General features: G+C 42.9%; 1 protein-coding gene across 1 annotated transcript in view; it reads right to left on the reverse strand.

Moving 5' to 3' along the window:
* KLHL14 (kelch like family member 14) overlaps nucleotides 1-18,274 on the reverse strand; it is a 61,948-nt gene that overhangs the window by 26,526 nt on the left and 17,148 nt on the right. The window lies entirely within an intron of this gene.

Genomic DNA, 18,274 nt, shown 5'->3' on the forward strand with positions numbered 1-18,274 from the left:
CCAAAGAACAATTATTTGGGAAGGCCTGCAGAAGCTGAAGCATGCCTATTCCATCAGGAATGTGGGAAGGGACTGGTATTTACCTGCGTATGCACTGCTGTCCTATTACACCTTCTCTCACTCTTTCCCAGCTGCTTACAAGAAGAACTGTCCCTCTCGAGGCATCGTCCATCCCAGTAACACTACTTAGGATTAAACCTGTATATAAAATACAACCAAGCAGTCCTTCCCAACATCCAGCTTCCTCCAGCCTTCCACAAAAACACAGATATCCTAGATCCCCTATACAGCACCTTCTCGTGATCTGGCCCACCCTTGCAAGCTCCTGCAGACTCCTCTTCTTCTTCTCTATGGCCAAGAGAAGGAGAGCAAAAAGCCAGGATCATTTTGAAGTCAGTCTTTTCTTTTGCTTGCCTGGCATGGGCAGAGAAAGTCCTCCTCCCACTCAGCAGAGGAAGGCTACCTGAGGGCAGTTGCTGGGGATGCTTCTAACACGGGGCAGCAATACTGACAGAGGTAAGCACGCTCTCACTTCTCCTCTTTACGCAGGCAACAGGATAACTTGCATTTTTCAGCCTGTGACAGTCAGCACTGCGGGAGCCTATATCCCTGCTAGTGTCTCAAAAGCCATCTCGAAAGAGCCACACACAGGGGTACACCCAAGCGGCAACACAGCACTTTATTAGGCAGGATTGCACCTTAGCTGTGAACTGGGAGACAAGCATGGGAAGGCAAATTTGTGCTGCCCAACAGCATGTCCTGTCACATACCCTGCAGGTAAAAACTGAACTCAACCTTCATTCCTCATGAATTCAGATTTTCACAAAGAGAAACAGATGAAAAAAAAATGTGGCAGGAAAAGAAATACAAAGGAAATTTTTTTAAAAAGTGTATTTGAGCAGTTCTTTTTTAAATTCATTGCAAAAACACTGACAAAATGCACCATGCATTACTACGGGACATTAATACAGACCAATCCTGAGGGGTTTGCAGTCTTTCTATAAATTAAAATAGACAGAATATGATCCCAAATGCAGTGCATTTGCTCATATATATTCATACGGACACTGCTGATCCACATCTGGCCAAGATAAGTGTGTTTTTACACAAATTAGGTTACCACTGATACAAACAGTTTTGACTCCTACTACAGAGCACGAACGAAGGATCAACGGAATTGCTTTGGTTTAGCACTGTGCTTGTGAAAGTCACCACTTATCAGCTGGGCTGCAGTAATTGCTTCTAGGCTCTTAAAATTGGGAAAAGCCACTAGCTTAAACTACCTTAAAGCACTGATTAGATGGTTTGAAAGAGCACATTTTACCTTACATTTGTAACCACCCAGCAATATGAGGACTAGCAGGTGTTGTGGCTCAACTAGCGGGTGCTACCTCGGAGAAAAGTAGATGAGCTGAATCTCTTGCAATCCTTTGACCATAACAAAACTAGAAAAGGTTTAGACTCAAAAAAATCCACAGGTGACAAATAAACAACAATAGCAACTACCTGCAAAATGAGCTAGTGAAATCAGCCTACTCCTTATGCCAGCGTACCTGATTTAAGCAGTACAAAACCACAGAAATTGCACACTGACTATACACATCCCAAGAAGCAGTGTGGCATTTTTATTAGATAAATATCTTAGTTAAAATTCTGTAGAGTCCTTAAAGCCGAACTTTAAACATTGAATCTAGAAAGACAGCTCCACATGATCAGCTATACGTAGACTTTCAAATGATAAGTCCTCTGATTTGTTTTGTTTTCTGGCATAAAGAAGTACTTTTTGGCATTCTGCAATATGTAAAACCTCTGAGCAACTACAAAAACGTGTTTGGGACACTCACTGAGATCAGTGTCACTGGAAGTTCACAAATACATTCATTCCTAACACAGTAGCAGAATGCATAAACATAGTTTTGATAAACATGAATACTAAGCTTTTTTTTAAAAAAAATCTTGTCTTCAAATCACATTACAAATCTTGTGGGCTTAGTTATTTGCTCCCTACTCCACAATACAAGTGTTGGTAACCCAGCACATTTTCAAAAATTACAATACAATCCAGACCACTAAATCCAAGACACTACATATGCTTGATGCCCCTTCAATTTACTTCCTTCAATTTACTTTCAATTTACTTTTAATTTTCAACCATAAGATCAAAACCTCCCACTCAAAAAATAATCAGTTGAATCACAAAGCTTTGTCTTAATATACTAAATGTGCAAGATCAGAGATAAAACAGTTGTCAACACTGCTAATGTAACTCTGCAGCAACTTAGCTGAAATAATCAGAATTAGGTACTCTGGTAGGCTTTATTTAGACACATGGCAAAGCGCAGTGTAATTGTTGCGCTCTGAGGGGACAGTCCCGGGGTAGAACTGTGAGTACTGAAACTGTTAGGGTACAATACAGTGATACCTGAACTAACTTTATGCTACCGACTTAGCCTGAACTGGTGTACTCTCAGGTTCTCCTTTGGTTTAAAGGTCTCGGTTGGTCTGGGGCTGGAGTTCAGCAGGTGCTGTATCCACTAGTGCCAGGGAACAACACGTTAAAAAGGCATATAGAAACAATCAACAAACGGGTAAATCATAGAATCAGAGAATAGAATAATAGAATAGTTTGGGTTGGAAGGGACCTTTAAAGGTCATCTAGTGCAACACTCCCACAAGGAGCAGGGACAGATCAGGTTGCTGAGTCCCATCCAACCTGGCCTTGGTTGGATGGTTTCCAGGGATGGGGCATCCACCACCGCTCTGGGCAACCTGTTCCAGTGTTCCACCACCCTCATTGTAAAAATTTTTTTCCTAATATCTAATCTGAATCTACCTCCCTCTATTTTAAAAGCATTACCCCTCGTCCTATCGCAACAGGCCCTGATAAAGAGTTTCTCCCCATCCTTCCTGTAGGCCCGCTTTAGGTACTGGCAGGCCGCTAAAAGGTCTCCCCGGAGCCTTCTCTTCTCCAGGCTGTACAGCCCCAACTCTCTTAGACTGTCTTCACAGGAAAGGTGCTCCAGCCCTCTGAATCAAATATTTCTTTCCAGATTTTTTAGTATCTGTCTGTGGGTTGCTCCAGTGGACAACCACATTTAATTTTAAAGTAGAACAGACTTTAAATTCATAACAGATTTCATCCATAGATTTCATGGAGTGGTATGATTTTGGTCCAAACAGTTCACTTTTCTTACCTCTGCTAGCCCAGACTCTCCTTTGCTTGTGGTTGTTTTTTTTTTTTGTGTGATACTTGCATGACATTTTTGCACCAGCCTCTGGAGCCCATCCAGGATCAATTCTAGCTGCAGATGCAGCAGGCAGCTCTGGGGTCTGCCCTCCTCATTCAACTGCGCAACCCCCCAAACAAATCAAAACCAGCCACTCCTTCACCCTGCCAGCCTCCATGGGGCTCCTCACACCCAGAACTGGTGCACAGTAATTAAGTCTTCCAGCACTTCGGTGCTACCTCTACAGTCTTGCTTCTGCAAAGAGGAGGAGACTTTTCCATCCCTGACTGTGCACCCATGGGCAGCTCCAGCAGCCTGATGCTACATAAACCCTGCAGCACCCCGCAAAGCCTCCGAGCGTTACGGGAAATGCAGAGTTCCCAAGAACAATGTTCACATACTGCAAAAAGGTAATCAGTGACTTCAGAAGGAGAGGCAAATCACCATGGTATTGTACGGTTAAATAATAGAATCATAGAATGGTTAGGGTTGGAAGGGACCTTCAAAGGTCATCTAGTCCAACCCCCCTGCAAGAAGCAGGGACATCCCCGACTAGATCAGGTTGCTCAGAGCCTCATCCAGCCTGGCCTTGAACGTTTCCAGGGATGGGGCATCCACCACATCTCTGGGCAACCTGTTCCAGTGTTCTACAACTCGCATTGGAAAAAAATTATTCCTAATATCTAATCTCAATCTGCCTCCCTCTATTTTAAAACCATTACCCCTCGTCCTGTCACAACAGGCCCTACTGAATAGCCTCTCCCCATCTTTTTTGTAGACCCCCTTGAGGTACTGGAAGACTGCTACAAGGTCTCCCCGAAGCCTCCTCTTCTCCAGGCTGAACAGCCCCAACTCTCTCAGCCTGTCCTCATATGAGAGGTGCTCCAGCCCTCTGATCATCTTCATGGCCCTCCTCTGGACCTTCTCCAGCTGGTCCGTGTCCTTCTTATGTTGGGGGCTCCAGAACTGGACACAGTACTCCAGGTGGGGTCTCACCAGGGCAGAGTAGAGGGGGAGAATCACCTCCCTCGACCTGCTGGCCAAAAGTACTTCAGTATTGTCAAGGTCCCTCTGGATGGCATCCCTCCCTTCCAGCGTGTCAATGGCACCACACAGCTTGGTGTCATCAGTGAACTTGCTGAGGGTGCACTCTATCCCACTGTTCATGTCACCAACAAAGATGTTGAACAGGGCCAGGCCCAACACAGACCCCTGAAGGACGCCACTCGTGACCGGTCTCCACATGGACATTGAGCCGTTGACCACCACTCTCTAAGTGTAGCCATCCAGCCAACTCCTTACCCACTGAGTGGTCCGTCTATCAAAGCTATGTCTCTCTAGTTTAGAGAGAAGGATGTTGTGTGGGGCAGTGTCAAATGCCTTGCACAAGTCCAGGTAGATGATATCTGTTGCTCATCCCTTGTCCACCAATGCCATCACCCCGTCACAGAAGGCCACCAAATTGGTCAGGCACGATCTGCCCTTGGGTGAAGCCATGTTGGCTGTCACCAACCACCTCCTTGCTCTCCACGTGCCTTAGCATGGTTTCCAGGAGAATCTGCTCCATGACCTTGCCAGGCACAGAGGTGAGGCTGACTGGCCTGTAGTTGCCCGAGTCCTCCTTGTTCCGCTTTGTAAAAATTGGGGTTATGTTCCCTCTCTTCCAGTCATAAATGGTCAGCCCTGGAATATTTTTTTTGTGTGTGTGAAAATCAATAAAAGGTGAAAGATCAACAGAAGTTTTCTGTATAAAAGCATTTGCTCTGGAAACAGTAAGTTTAGCATTAACCAAATTTTTCTGTTATTTAAAGATGTATCTTCATTCCTGTTGAACACTACTGTTTTCTGCCATGTACAGCCAGAGGACTTTTCTCTAAGGAACAAGTCATTTTCTCTGAGGACAATTAATTATTTTCCAATATTTAAAGTTTCAGATGAAAGCCCTCAGGTGACAGCAACTGCTTCAGGCGGGTGCCAGGGCTGTTTTACCTGGGGGGAAACCCCTTTCCACAGCAGCCCTGCCTCTCTGAGAGGAGGCCAGGCTGCCAAAATCAAGCAGCTGGGGAGAAGCCAAGTCACAGCTTCAGGAAAAGGGACGCTATGTCAGCGCTTTATTGCTGTTGTAAATCTTTGCAGTTAAGAAAAATCAAACTTCTGAGCACTGAAATGGTCTTTTCTGGGAGCTGCGCTGGAGGCAGCCTGAGAACTGACAGGAGAACAGTGGCTCCAGCCTTGCTGGGTGAAATGGGCCCCACAGCAGAAAGCCCCTGAAACACCCCGTGTGTGAACAAGACTTAAGATGGAAGCTTGAGCCTTGTATAAACCCTTACATGGGGCACCTCTGCCCTGGACATACCTTTCTCTCCTGCAGCTGAAGTTAATGGGAGCCAGTAAACTCCCAGCTGATTCCAGCAGGAATTCTGCTGAATACAACAAGTTTAAACAAGCTTGTTGCAGGCGTTAGTGGTAATGCAGCTGGGAGACAAGGACTGCATGGGAACCAGCCAGAAGGCTGGGATTTGGACACCACAGACCATCCAGATCTGTACTACTGGCTGCCACGCTACTTAAAATAATTGTAGTTCTTTGGGAAGAGTATACAGATAAACTCTGTTCTCTGTTAATGCACTGTCATATAGAGTTGTTTACAGGCAGTACTTAGTAGAGTACTTAAGCGTGTATTTAAACACGCTGCTGAACATCAGTGTGATTAATACTTTGCTGAATTAGAGATATGATACGAATACATTTTTCTGCTGTTGTAATTTTTCATTATATACACTTACAAGCTGGTCATAAGGATTTTCTTTCAGTTTTGCATCCAGCAAATGAGTTAATTTGAGAGTCAAATTCTGCCTTAGTTATGCCTGCACAATGCCTTTCACATGCATGAGGGCAGAAGACTGCCTCATGATCTTTAATTGGACTTCTTTTTTGTTAGTCTGTAATGATTCGTCTAGGAAAAAAAAAAAACAAACGCCACCTTTCTTTCTGATCTGGCAGCTCTATGACATTCTTTTCATGTCATTTCAATCAGAAAAGTATCTTTTCCATATGGTATATATGTTTGTTAAGGCTGTGCACATACAGCAGCTGTAATTCTTGACCAGCAAGCAAGCAGCTGCTGGTGAGTACAGATTGGAGCCATACACTCTGTTCTTCTGCGTCTAAAATTGGGGAGTATAGAGGGGAAGAGAAGAAACGTGGCTCTTACATCATTTATCATGGTAAATCGATTTAAATCTATTTTAATGGTTTTTAATAACATAATTTGCCAAGTCTCCCCACCTGAAAGTGATGCAAGCTCATCTCTCAATTTTTCCTTCCCTGCTTAACTCAGAGAGGAGCATTTACCATCTCCTAGTTTCAAGTTTTGGAGTCAAACCTTATTTTTCTCTTTTTTTTTTTTTTCTTTTTTTAATAATCAGAACTTAAAGCATTGTCCTACTCGCATACATTAAGGTGCTGGTTATTGTCATCACTGCAAAACAGTCACTCCATTCGCATCTATTTAGTTTTTACTCACAAGGAAACAAGCATGATTTAATAGTTTTAGCTGTAGCCATCTCAGAGTTGAAGACTTTTTTTTTCCCCCTAAATTAAAGCTAAATTGTGTGCATTAAATACATTATCTACTTGTAAAGAAAATGGGAAATTTTAAAACGATTCAGCCACAGATAATTTGTTACTGAAAGCAACGGGCTCGCATCAGCCACTGGATGATTTTCTCTGGGTGTTTGCTGAGCTCAGGGTGCATCTGGGAAGGCTTACCCAGGTTCACGGAAAACAGACGTTCACATAGTGGAAAAGATCCCAATTCCCTTTCACAATCCCTCTCATCAGCTCCCAAGGATCCTGAGTGGGGGTCTCTCAGGCCAAAGAGCCGGGATGCCGGGCTCAGTCCCATGCCTCAGCCCTCACACACACCTCACACGGATGCAGGTTAGCTCAGGGCACCTCGGCTGGAAACCAGCTGCCCGCTCTGTGCCAAAAATACAGCCCAGCTTACTTCACACACTGCTCCCCACAGGTGCTATGGACAAGGCCACCCCATGTCAGGCTTTTGCTGCTTGCCCCAGTCCATTGACACCACCTGATTAGGCTTTGCACCCTCAAACACTCTTGTGACATGACTTACTGCATTCGACACCCTGTCTTGGTGTCCTGCTATAAAGAGGCTGCTCTGGGAGACTGTGGCAGCACCTCCCACCCCGTCACACCCACTAATTTAAGGTAACTCAGAAGTAGAAGTCTCAGGGCAGCACCGGAGGAGTCCCAGGCGGTGGAGTGGAGGCATCCTGCATCATGTGCAGAGGATGGGTGTGAGCCCCACTGAGCAGGAGCCTCAGGTCCCAAGCCAAGACCCACAAAAAGCCAGCACAGTGACTCTCCAGGGCAGCTCTCGAGGGGGTCAAAGTCTCACCCCTAATTTTTACCCCTGGGGGTCATCTGTTCACAAGCAGCGGGGGCACAGTCATGGGGCAAGATAGAGTGGCTCGTACTACAGTTGTTTTTGTTGCTCCTGCGCGGCAAATACCAGAGGACATCACTTGTCTAGACTGACAGGAAGGCATATGTTAGAGCAATTAATTAATTTGCCATAAAAGATTGAGGCCAGGCCAGGATTTGTACCTTTCCTAGTGCTCAGTCTGATCTTAAGCAATGGGATTTCCACCATTTCCCATGGGAGATTATTCCACAACCTAATAGATCTCAATGTCAGGAAGTTTTTTCCTGATATTCAGCCATAATTCATATGTATGAATTATGAGCTACTGTCGACATCACACCCATTGAGGCATTCCTAGAGCCTGCTTCATTTAAAATTATATGCTCTAGTTATGCAGGGTTTCTGTGTACTAGGGCAAAATGCTTTTTCTGCAGGTTAATTCATTACTATTCAATTTATTAACACTTTTTTTCTCGGTGTGAGCAGTCGTTCTGCAGTTGCACACCCTATAGTAGCACAATCTCCATTTGGGAGTAGGATCACAATATATAAATACGACAAAACAACATACCAAAGCCCATCCCTGTAAAGACATATTAGTCTGTTCCTGCAGATACTTACTCCAGCATTCAGTTAAATGAAAGCAGTAGCTCATGCAAACACCTGGTATGAGACAGAAGGCTTAGAAAAAAGCCCTCTCAAGTCTGCAGTAAATTTTATTTCTGTCTTAAACAGAAGGAAAGTATAGGAGTAGAGGGGCAGGTAAGGAAGGGGGGAAGGGATGGGGAAGGAAAGTGAGAAGTGAACTTAATCAAGCTGTGAGAAAATAGAGGAAAACTGAAAAGAGAACAACTTCCTACAAACAATGAGCCACCACAATGCAGTAAGGACATACAACAGCAAATGAAGTTGAGGATGCAAAATATGCACTGCTTACCATTAACAGCACTAACAAAATGGAGAAAGCTAAGGCAGGCTTCTGAAATCTGTATTGCAAATAACTGGGTACAAAACACTTCTTGGAAGGAAGCTGTCTTGTTTTAAGAACATTAAGAGGAGAAAATTTATAAATCATGTATCAGTTTCTCAAAAAAGTCTGAGGATTTCTATGAGAATTTTTGATGGTTACTTTTTGCCCAGCTAGCGGTGCTTTGCCATCCTGTTTGCAACCCATTTGTACATAAATAAAATATCACATCAGATACTGAAAAAAGGGAATGCTTTTTAAAGTAAGCAACTAGAAACACATCAGAGTTCATTTTCATCTCTACACATGCCTACCTCCTATTAATGCTACATAAATCCTAGTGGAACTAGATGAGAATAAACACATAAATTTTACCTGAAATCATCTAAGAAAAAGAAAGCCATGTTTGCAGCAAGCATTAAATTCACATAATGCCACACAATTTGGCATGGAAGTTATTTTATGATGAATTTTTAGAGACAGTGGCTAAATAGTATTAACGGACCTACACAGACAGATCTGGTGACAAGATTTTGGGGGATATTTCCTTTCACTAGAAATTATGTGACTTTACTGAAATCTGTGTCCAGTGAGGTAAGACACTCAGTTTGGACAGAGAACAGGACAACACAGCTCCTACTCCCTACTCTGCCTGGATCAGGATATGCGTGTTCATAGCAGATGCAAGATGCCCATAGGCTGTGATGACTCAAAATGCTGCAGATCCTTTACAGCTGCACTAAGCCCAAGTGATCTATGCTCTGTTGCTCACCTGGGTTTACTGGTGAAGTCATGGCACCTTGTTATTTGTAGCTATACTGCTTCAGGTTTGCAGCTCACCCTGCAGAACTGGACAAAACTTTCTTCAGTGGGGCTGTGAAATACCCACTGGGACACACATGAGAGATTCTTAAGGTAAGAAATTGTACTCTGACTTGAGCAAAGCAAGGATTTGAACTTCAGTTGCTGGCCTCTTCCCCATCTCCCAAAAGGTATTGAGACGAGAAAGGAAGTTCTGATACAATTCTGGTTTTGCAAAAACATTTGAAGGCATTTGTTTTCATTTTGCCTTGGAACAAAGCTGTAGAAGTTGCTGCAAAATGGAACTGTCACCCTCAAGCCATCTGTAAAGATCTGTAACTCAAGTTGAAAGATGAGGTAGAAAAAGGTAAGTTCTGTGATCCAGGAGGAAGGTTTTGAGTCAAAGGTTTTGATGTACTTGCAAGGATATTGCAGGGAGCAGCATCTCCAGGAATCAACAGCTTTCGTTATAAGATGCCTCCGCAGAAGCCTGACATTGGCATCTGCTGTGGAAATGGCACAGATCACCCGGTACTTCACCTGTCTTACACCTGCCGCCTTCCAACTTTGAGTCACCCACAGCTCAGCTCTGTACTGACTCAGCGTCCTGCCTTAGGACCTCTAGGAATGAGGTTGTGCGCTGTTCTCTTGTTCCATTCAAGTTTGCAACCACAAATGGTCCTGGCTGAGCACAGGCAAGGAACAGGACATGTGGGTAACACTGCTGGACTCTAGCTGAAAGTAATTCTTTGCTGGTGGAGTTTCTGAGGATGACAACGAGTAGATTCAAGCATCTTTAGATATGTGTAAGAAAATGAACAGCCTGGTTTCCAGAGAGGTGGGTGTTCACAAGTCCATAAGAAAGGGCAGAAAGTAGCCAAGAGAAGCTGAAAGACTGTTGAGGGCTTCAGCACAATGGACTACATGCAGTGGTAAGACTGGCCATTTCTAAGAGACAGTGCAGCAAGGTGTAAAGGGACTGCGAATACAGGAAGGGAAAGCTATCCAGAATCACACGTATAGGTAAAGGGGGAATATACAGAAAAATTCACTTTACAAATAAGCAGAAAGTCTCAACTGAAATAATGAAAAAATCTGTTAATAATTTACTTACATTGGCCCTTCATTTTCTGAGGGTTTCAGCTGAAAGTGAAATGAAGTTAACAGGCTACTTGGTCAAGCCAGGCACAGAAAACAGAGGTTATCACAAAAGATACACACAGTCAAGTAGCAACTGTGTAAAGCAGAAGCTAACAACATTGTAATCAAAAAGAAAAATGCACAGAAAGAGGGCTGATACTTCTTGAAAATTATCTCAAATGGTGGTGTAGAAGAAAATAATATTTAAGGTACAACTACAGCATTCATTGTGAGAGCATGCTACATTTTCACTCATTCTTAGAGCTCTGTCTTGCTCTTAGATACACAGGCGTGCACCATTAATGGCACTTGCATGGTTGAATTCCCATGCTTCATCCTCAGAATGGAGTTGTGGCTAACCTCTAGCATGTCACACATAAAAAAAAATACTCTTCACTGTATTTCTGTTTCCCACTTCTGTATTCTCACTTCCCTGTATGTGTAAAGCATGTGCCTGACTGGCAGTGTGTCTGGCCACCTTGAATTAATCTCCTAAATCCAGGCTTAAAGCTGGATATTCATACCAATCTGTCAACTTTCCTGTGTATGAATCTCTCTTCTTTTGTGGTCATATTTACCTGGTTTTGAGCCCTTCAAAATGGTGTAAATATAAGGATGGAAAAAATAGATGGAATTTATGTTTAAAATTACCTTTTAGTGCAATCAGTCTGTTTATTTAAGAAGGAGGAGACATGAGCATGTGCATATACGTACATGTACAACTTCTGCATACATCTACCACATTTATTAAACCTCTCTAGTGGGTAATATCAAGACTTCTGCCTTAACAATATGCTAATGCTTGCTCAAGCTTTTCAACGCAGTGCTGAAACCATTCTCGACACAGCACTGAAGCAGAAGCTGCAGCATCCCCGACTGCTAGATAAACGGAGTAAGAGACACTAAATTTATCAGGACTGCCAAGAAGTGTTCATCAAGACACATTTTTGATTAACACAAGTGTGCACTATTCTCACAAGTGACAAAAATGGGGGAAGAAATTAGAACTGGCATATGTAATGAGATTTAACCCGTCCATCTGACTCGACTCACTTTTTGCAAACACCACTTCTTTTACTCAGTTACCAATTGACTGGAGGTAAACTGAAGGAGGAAAGTAAAAACTCTACAGTGGATTAATTTATTTACTTAAAAGATGTTAATATTTACAAAGGCACAGGATGTGCTAGGCACCTAGAGGTACTTAAGCTGACACTTACACCTTTGAAAATTTGTCCCAGGGACCTGTGATGTGAGCATATGAATCATACTGTTTGTCTTGTAAATAACAACTTGGAAAAGAGAAAACTGGATACAGCACTCCAACACAGGAAGGACCACGAAACTCTTAGTGACTCCAAAGCCATTTCAGAAAAACAATGGAACAGGAGTTTTGTTATTGATTTGCCCAGGAAGGACAAAGTATCATCCTGTATAGGAAAGGCTGATACAGCTGAACACCACAGAATTGCCCAAGAAAACAGAGAAGAAAGAAATACGATGTATTCCACCAGAAATGATGTCCGCTGGGGAATGGAGTGACCCTGGTTCTCTGATGCTGACTATGACATGAAGCAAACCATTCTACCTTCCTTTTACTTGACTTCCCTGTGCATAAAATACATAAATAATGATGCTGAAAGTGTTTCTAGAATCACCAGTATGCTTAAGTGCAGGCTAACAGTCAAAATGTTGTTACTGAAGATGGAGGACTGCTGTACAGGAGGCTGTACTGTCACAGAACATATTCAAGGGAAATTCAAAAGGTCAGAATGACAGAAAAAAAAAAAGATGTTGTACTCAGACCAGACTACCTGCAGTGGAGATTGCCTCATGTGAAAAAAGAAAGCACAGCCAACATGGGGAAGGAAGGAGAAGACGGACCGCCTGTATCAGAGCACTGAGGATGAAAAGGTTACTGGCTGCTTGCTAAGATCAGCGAGTCAGAGGAAGACAAATAAATGACAACTCCTTGATATTGTGTGATTGCTGCCAGCATGAAGGAGAGAGATGGAGAAGGAAATCGAAGTGCCTGATTCATTGTTTGTCCTTGCACATTGACCAAACAGAGCAGACTTAAATACACCTAGCAAAGGGCAGGAAGGTCAAGTGAACTAAAATAGGACTAAGGGATAACTAGGAAAAGAGGTAACCAGAAATGAGGTGCTGGTCATCCTGACTAAACTCTCCAGTCTGGCAACATTCTGGACATTTCTCTGTCTCTCCTACCCTAATATATCACCTGTGCTAAACTTCTCATTGAACAATGACGTTGGCTTTTACACTGGATCAAAATCCAAACCTAGTGCAATCCCTAAGCATAAGTGCATTACTGCCCACACATGCATTTGGCACTATTTTGAAGCTCACTGCATCCCCTCCATGGTTTACCCAGATGATGTGGTCAGCTAGGGAGGTTAAAGAATGTTACAATTAGCATCTTACTGAAAAACAAGGTACCGACGCGAAAGCAAGATCAGCTGCAGCTGCAGCTTCGCGTGGATGGAATGTGCCATGTAAGAGTTCAGCAACATTTCCAATATTTTACCCTTTTGTATTTTAGAGAAAAAGGAATTTTGCATTGAAAGGAGGATTCATTGTATACCTAGAAACCTGTAAGACACAATTTATCTCCTACTCATCGCTTCTAATCAGGCAGATGGATACATTGCTATGGAAAAAATACAAAAGAAATAAAACTAAAACAACGACTGCATCATTTTTATTTATTTCTTGCATTCTCTGTTCATGTAGCAAGAAATTTAATTCCAGTTGGATCAGTCTCTTGTGATATTTTTTTCTTTCATTTAATATATTTTTTTTAAATGCTTAGAGGCATTATGACAGAAAAGCATGTATTTTTTGCCCTGCTTTATACCCATCGTCCTTACCATTACAACAAGACAAAAGCATTAAAGTAAAATTAATCATGTCAAAAGATTTTAGCAAAAGCAAGGGAGACCATGCATAAAGCATCGCTTTGTCTAGTGTGAAGTCACGCTCTGATTAAAAACATATAATGAAAGTGAAAGTAATACATCATTGCCTTAGCAGTAGGGTTTTGGGGAGAGCTATGCAATTCCGAACACAAAAAGTCTTTATAGGCTCTGGATTTTGAAACTTGCAATTATTATAACATAATTCTAACAAACAAAACATTGCTTCACTTCCTTAAAGTTTAATTAATCTTAAACGTTGCAGTTAGAACGAACAACCAGAGGAATTCTAGGATTGAACAAGGACTCCTGGCAGGACCATAGCTGGTAATTAAATCAGAAGCAGCAGTGGCTGGTTCTGAGCAGTGGGGCATCAGGTGGTGACACAGAGACACGACCCCCCCTCAAACTGCCCCACATCCAGTAAGTAGTTATGAGGACTGTGAAATATCACGGCACAATGAAACCCCATTAACAGAGCAGAACTTTTGCTGTTCCTAAAGACTGTCAAACAACCAGCAGCCACTCAGTCCGTGTCACTGGCTGTGGTAGCCTGGTGCCGCTACGTGACACAGGTAGCACCCAGTTAAAAAATGAACCGGTGTTTGTGCACATGTAAGGAAGGCTGAAACGAAATCATGCAGTGAAGGTCTGTTCATTGTACTTGGCCATACAGTCTATAAAAGCCTCTACTTTGCTCAGGCATGACTGGACAAGGAGAAATGTCACAAATTATACAGTGATGTGTGCATTATGAATCGCAGATTAGGATTACGCCCACATCAAGTAAAATTAGGGGGCAGAAAATGTTTGTAAAATTTTTATCCATTTTTTTTTCTTTCTTCTGTCTCTATTCTTTGTTGCCAACATAGAAAAAATAATTCTCTGAGAAATACCAGACAGGAAAAATACACAGTAATACTAGACTGTGAAAAATCTACTGATCCCTTGAGCCATAGCATTCTTGCCTATAGATGATGACATTAAAAAATTGGAAATGGGTGCATGCTTCCCATCCTCTTCTGGATCTATGAACAAGGCAAGTTGTTTTCCTGATACCTTTAGAATTGCTCCCATTAGTACTGATGCATTTGGTGCTTTGGGTAGCCAGGCAGAGAGTGGTGGGCAGTATCCCCTGCCAATAGATCTAGTCTTGTCACGGCAACAAAATGAGATTGCTACTCTGCTGAGCTGTCATACTCAATAGCTTGTGCTGTTCCACCTGCAACTGTCTTCATAGCTCCAACTGCAGCTCCATGGCTTACATGGAGTCAGTTGTTTCTGATGGCTCATCTTCTCCTGCTCCCTATGCGTCACACAAGGCCGGACGCACAGCCCGAAGCAACTGAGTGGTTGCAACAGTCACACTGAGAAGGAAAAAGGCAACAGGCAAGCAGCTCCCTCTCAAACAAGTTGGCAGGCCCTGCCAAGCAACTTCTGGGGCTTCTCTCAGTTTAGGGTGAGAAGAGGAGATCTGATCTCCTCTCATCCATCTCCTCCTCAATGGCCCTGCCATTGCACCCAGAACTAAAGTGTTTGCAAGCTTCTTTCCCTACCCCCAAGTGCTGCTGGCACAGAGAGCAGAAAATGAGTAATGTAGATGGGTTTGGAGGAGGGAATGGAGGATTTCTGTGCACATTTACATTGGATCAGTAAGCCTCTAAGTGCAAAACCTTTTTTGTTGGTGGTTGAGGAAGTCTATTTGAGGGCAGAAGGTTAAAGAAAAAACTATGTAAGTGTTTGCTAGTGCAGGAGGAAATCAAACACACCTAAGGCAATACTAAGACAGAACACCCTGAAATACCACACTACAAGGACTGAGATTTTTCCCATCACAGAACCTCATGAGCAAGACACAGCTTTTACTCTGTCCCTGTTCAACAGGGAGCAAACTCCTCCTTTGCACTGATGAGCTGGGGGTGAACTGCAACCTCAGTACTGACAGCACTGTCTAGATAAGTGAAAAAGAAACAGAAAAAAAAATCGCCCTCCTTTGCTGCTGATTGTACATCTCTGATAAGAATAAACAGACCAGTTGGTTTCCAAAACTGTAGACTGGGAGAGGTAAAAGAGTAAAGGAAGGATACAAATGTACTTCTTCCTAAATTGCGAAAGCTACATGAAAAATAAAGATAGAACAATGTCCTTAAATTCCCACACACCGTAAATGTCACAGTATGTTGATACCACACCATGACTGCACTGAACTATCACCATGTTATAACGAAGAGTTCGTGGTCTTCCCTAAAACTGCTCAGTCACTGCTCTTCAAGTTCCTGCACTCCTATGCTGTATAGTCCTTCAACATTTCATGGAAAGGACAGGACAGAAGTTCTACTCCAATGTGTCTCCACTTCCCATCCTCTCTTATATTGAATTATAAAATTCTAAAATAAAGCAGGAGATACTTAAAACTCTTATTTCAAATTAAAAAAAAATTACTGCTACTGTGAGTAGTATTAATATCTTCTAAGGAAACATGCTTGTTAACATTTAGTCTTTTTCTGTGTAAAAAGACATAACAGAACCATAGAATGGTTTGGGTTGGAGGGGACCTTTAAAGGTCATCTAGCTCAATCCCCCTGCAGGGAGCAGAGACATCTCCACCCAGATCAGGTTGCTCAGAGCCTCATCCAGCCTGGCCTTGAACGTTTCCAGGGATCAGGCCATCCACCACCTCTCTGGGCAACCTGTTCCAGTGTTCTATCATTCTCATTGCAATTTTTTTTTTCCTTATATTAAGTCTGAATCTACTTCCTTCTATTTTAAAACCATTATCCCTCGTCCTATCTCAACAGGCTCTGCCAAAGAGTTTCTCATCCTTCTTATAAGCCCCCTTTAGGTACTCGGAGGCCACTATAAGGTCTCCCCAGAGCCTCCTTTTCTCCAGGCTGAACAGCCCCAACTGTCTCAGCCTGTCCTCATATGAGAGGTGCTCCAGCCCTCTGATCATCTTCGTGGCCCTCCTCTGGATCTTCTCCAGCTGGTCCACATTCTTCTTTTGTCAGGTGCTCCAGAGCTGGAAGCAGTACTCCAGGTGGGGTCTCACCAGAGCAGAGCAGAGAGGCAGAATCACCCTTCAACCTGCTGGCCACGCTTCTGTTGATGCAACCCAGGATGTGGTTGACTTTCTGGGTTGCACGCACACATTGCTGGCTCACATTGAGCTTCTCGTCCACCATGACTCCCAAGTCCTTCTCCTCAGGGCTGCTCTCGATCCATTCTTCGCCCAGCCTGTATTTGTGCCTGCGACTGCCCTCAACCTTGCACTTGGCCTTGTTGAACTTCATGAGGTTTGCACGGGCCCACCTCTCCAGCCTGTCAAGGTCCCTCTGGATGGCATCCCTTCCCTACAGTATGTCAACTGCACCATGCAGCTTGGTGTCATTGACGAACTTGCTGAGGGTGCACTCTATCCCACTGTCCATGTCACCGAAAAAGGTGTTAAACAGGGCCAGGCCCAGTACTGACCCCTGAGTAACACCACCCATCACCAGTCTCCACTTCGACAGTGAGCCATTGATCACAACTCTTTGAGTGCAGCCATCCAGCCAACTCCCTATCCACCAAGGGGTCCACCTGTCGAATCCATCGAACGGTAGTTCAGGCCAAGAAGACATCCTTTTCTAGCAGTTTTTGTAAGATAGGATTACTCATGTCACAAGAGGGCTTTGACAGCCACTGCCTCAGCCAACACTGAGACAGATCCTGGGACCTTCAGGACTTCCAGAGCTAAGCACCAAATGGATGAACATGAGCTAGCTAGGGCTGTAACAGATGCATTATTTTTCAATCACAGCACAGGCTACATGCACTAACCAGAAAGGAAAGAGAATTTTTGTTTGTTACCATTTATCAGAGGTAACCAGAAAAGACTACATTCTTTTGATAAAATTACATAATATTATTCAGAAACATCTCTCAACACCACCATATATGGTGGTGGTATTCAAATACTAGCGATGCATTTTTAACCAGAGCATTTAGGTAGAAAGCCTTTGGGTCCAGTTTCCCACAGTCTTGGAGATAGCATCACAATGTAAGTAGCCAATAACTGAATAAATTTAATTCTTACAAAATCTGAAACATCTACAGATAGGTAAGATCCAGAATAAAATTTTTTACTTTAATTTAGTGGAGAGTTCAGATCTTGAAGCAAGAAATTAATTTCTCCTGCCTACCCTGGTGAGCTACCGGATTAGATGCAACAAATTCAAAAAACCTGAACACTTCTGCCTTACATAACATTATTGGTTTTTCACTGACTTACCATCCTCATTTTCTTAGAAGTAGCATACAGATGTGAGTATCATATTATTCTGAAAAATGTGAAGCATAGTATGTTCCCTAGTAGAGGTGCTGTAGACTTTTCTAAAGTACAGTTCATACAAACTTTTACAATTGCCATTCTTACACAATACCCTCAACTATTATTCCAGGGCATCCATACCTAAGTATTTTTTACGTTGCAGCACTTTGAAAAAGGCTCCTAAATTTTCCATGGGTGAAACCAATTTGCAAACGCATCATTTCAAGTCCTGCATCATAGCAGTCTTTCAAATTATTTTTCATCCTAATCTCGCACATTATATTAATGTGGATGTATCCTACGAAAGGGCTCTGGATAAGGGAGGAAGAACAGAATTCTGTAAAATGTATTTTACTGGGGAAAAAAAAAGTAGGTCTACTAGGAAATCCAGGTTTTACCAATTGTCCAGTTTTAGAAGTATGGCTTTGATTTATGGATCAAAAT

Source organism: Chlamydotis macqueenii, chromosome 2, assembly GCF_036417535.1.
Source record: "Chlamydotis macqueenii isolate bChlMac1 chromosome 2, bChlMac1.mat, whole genome shotgun sequence".
Lineage (NCBI taxonomy): Eukaryota > Metazoa > Chordata > Aves > Otidiformes > Otididae > Chlamydotis > Chlamydotis macqueenii.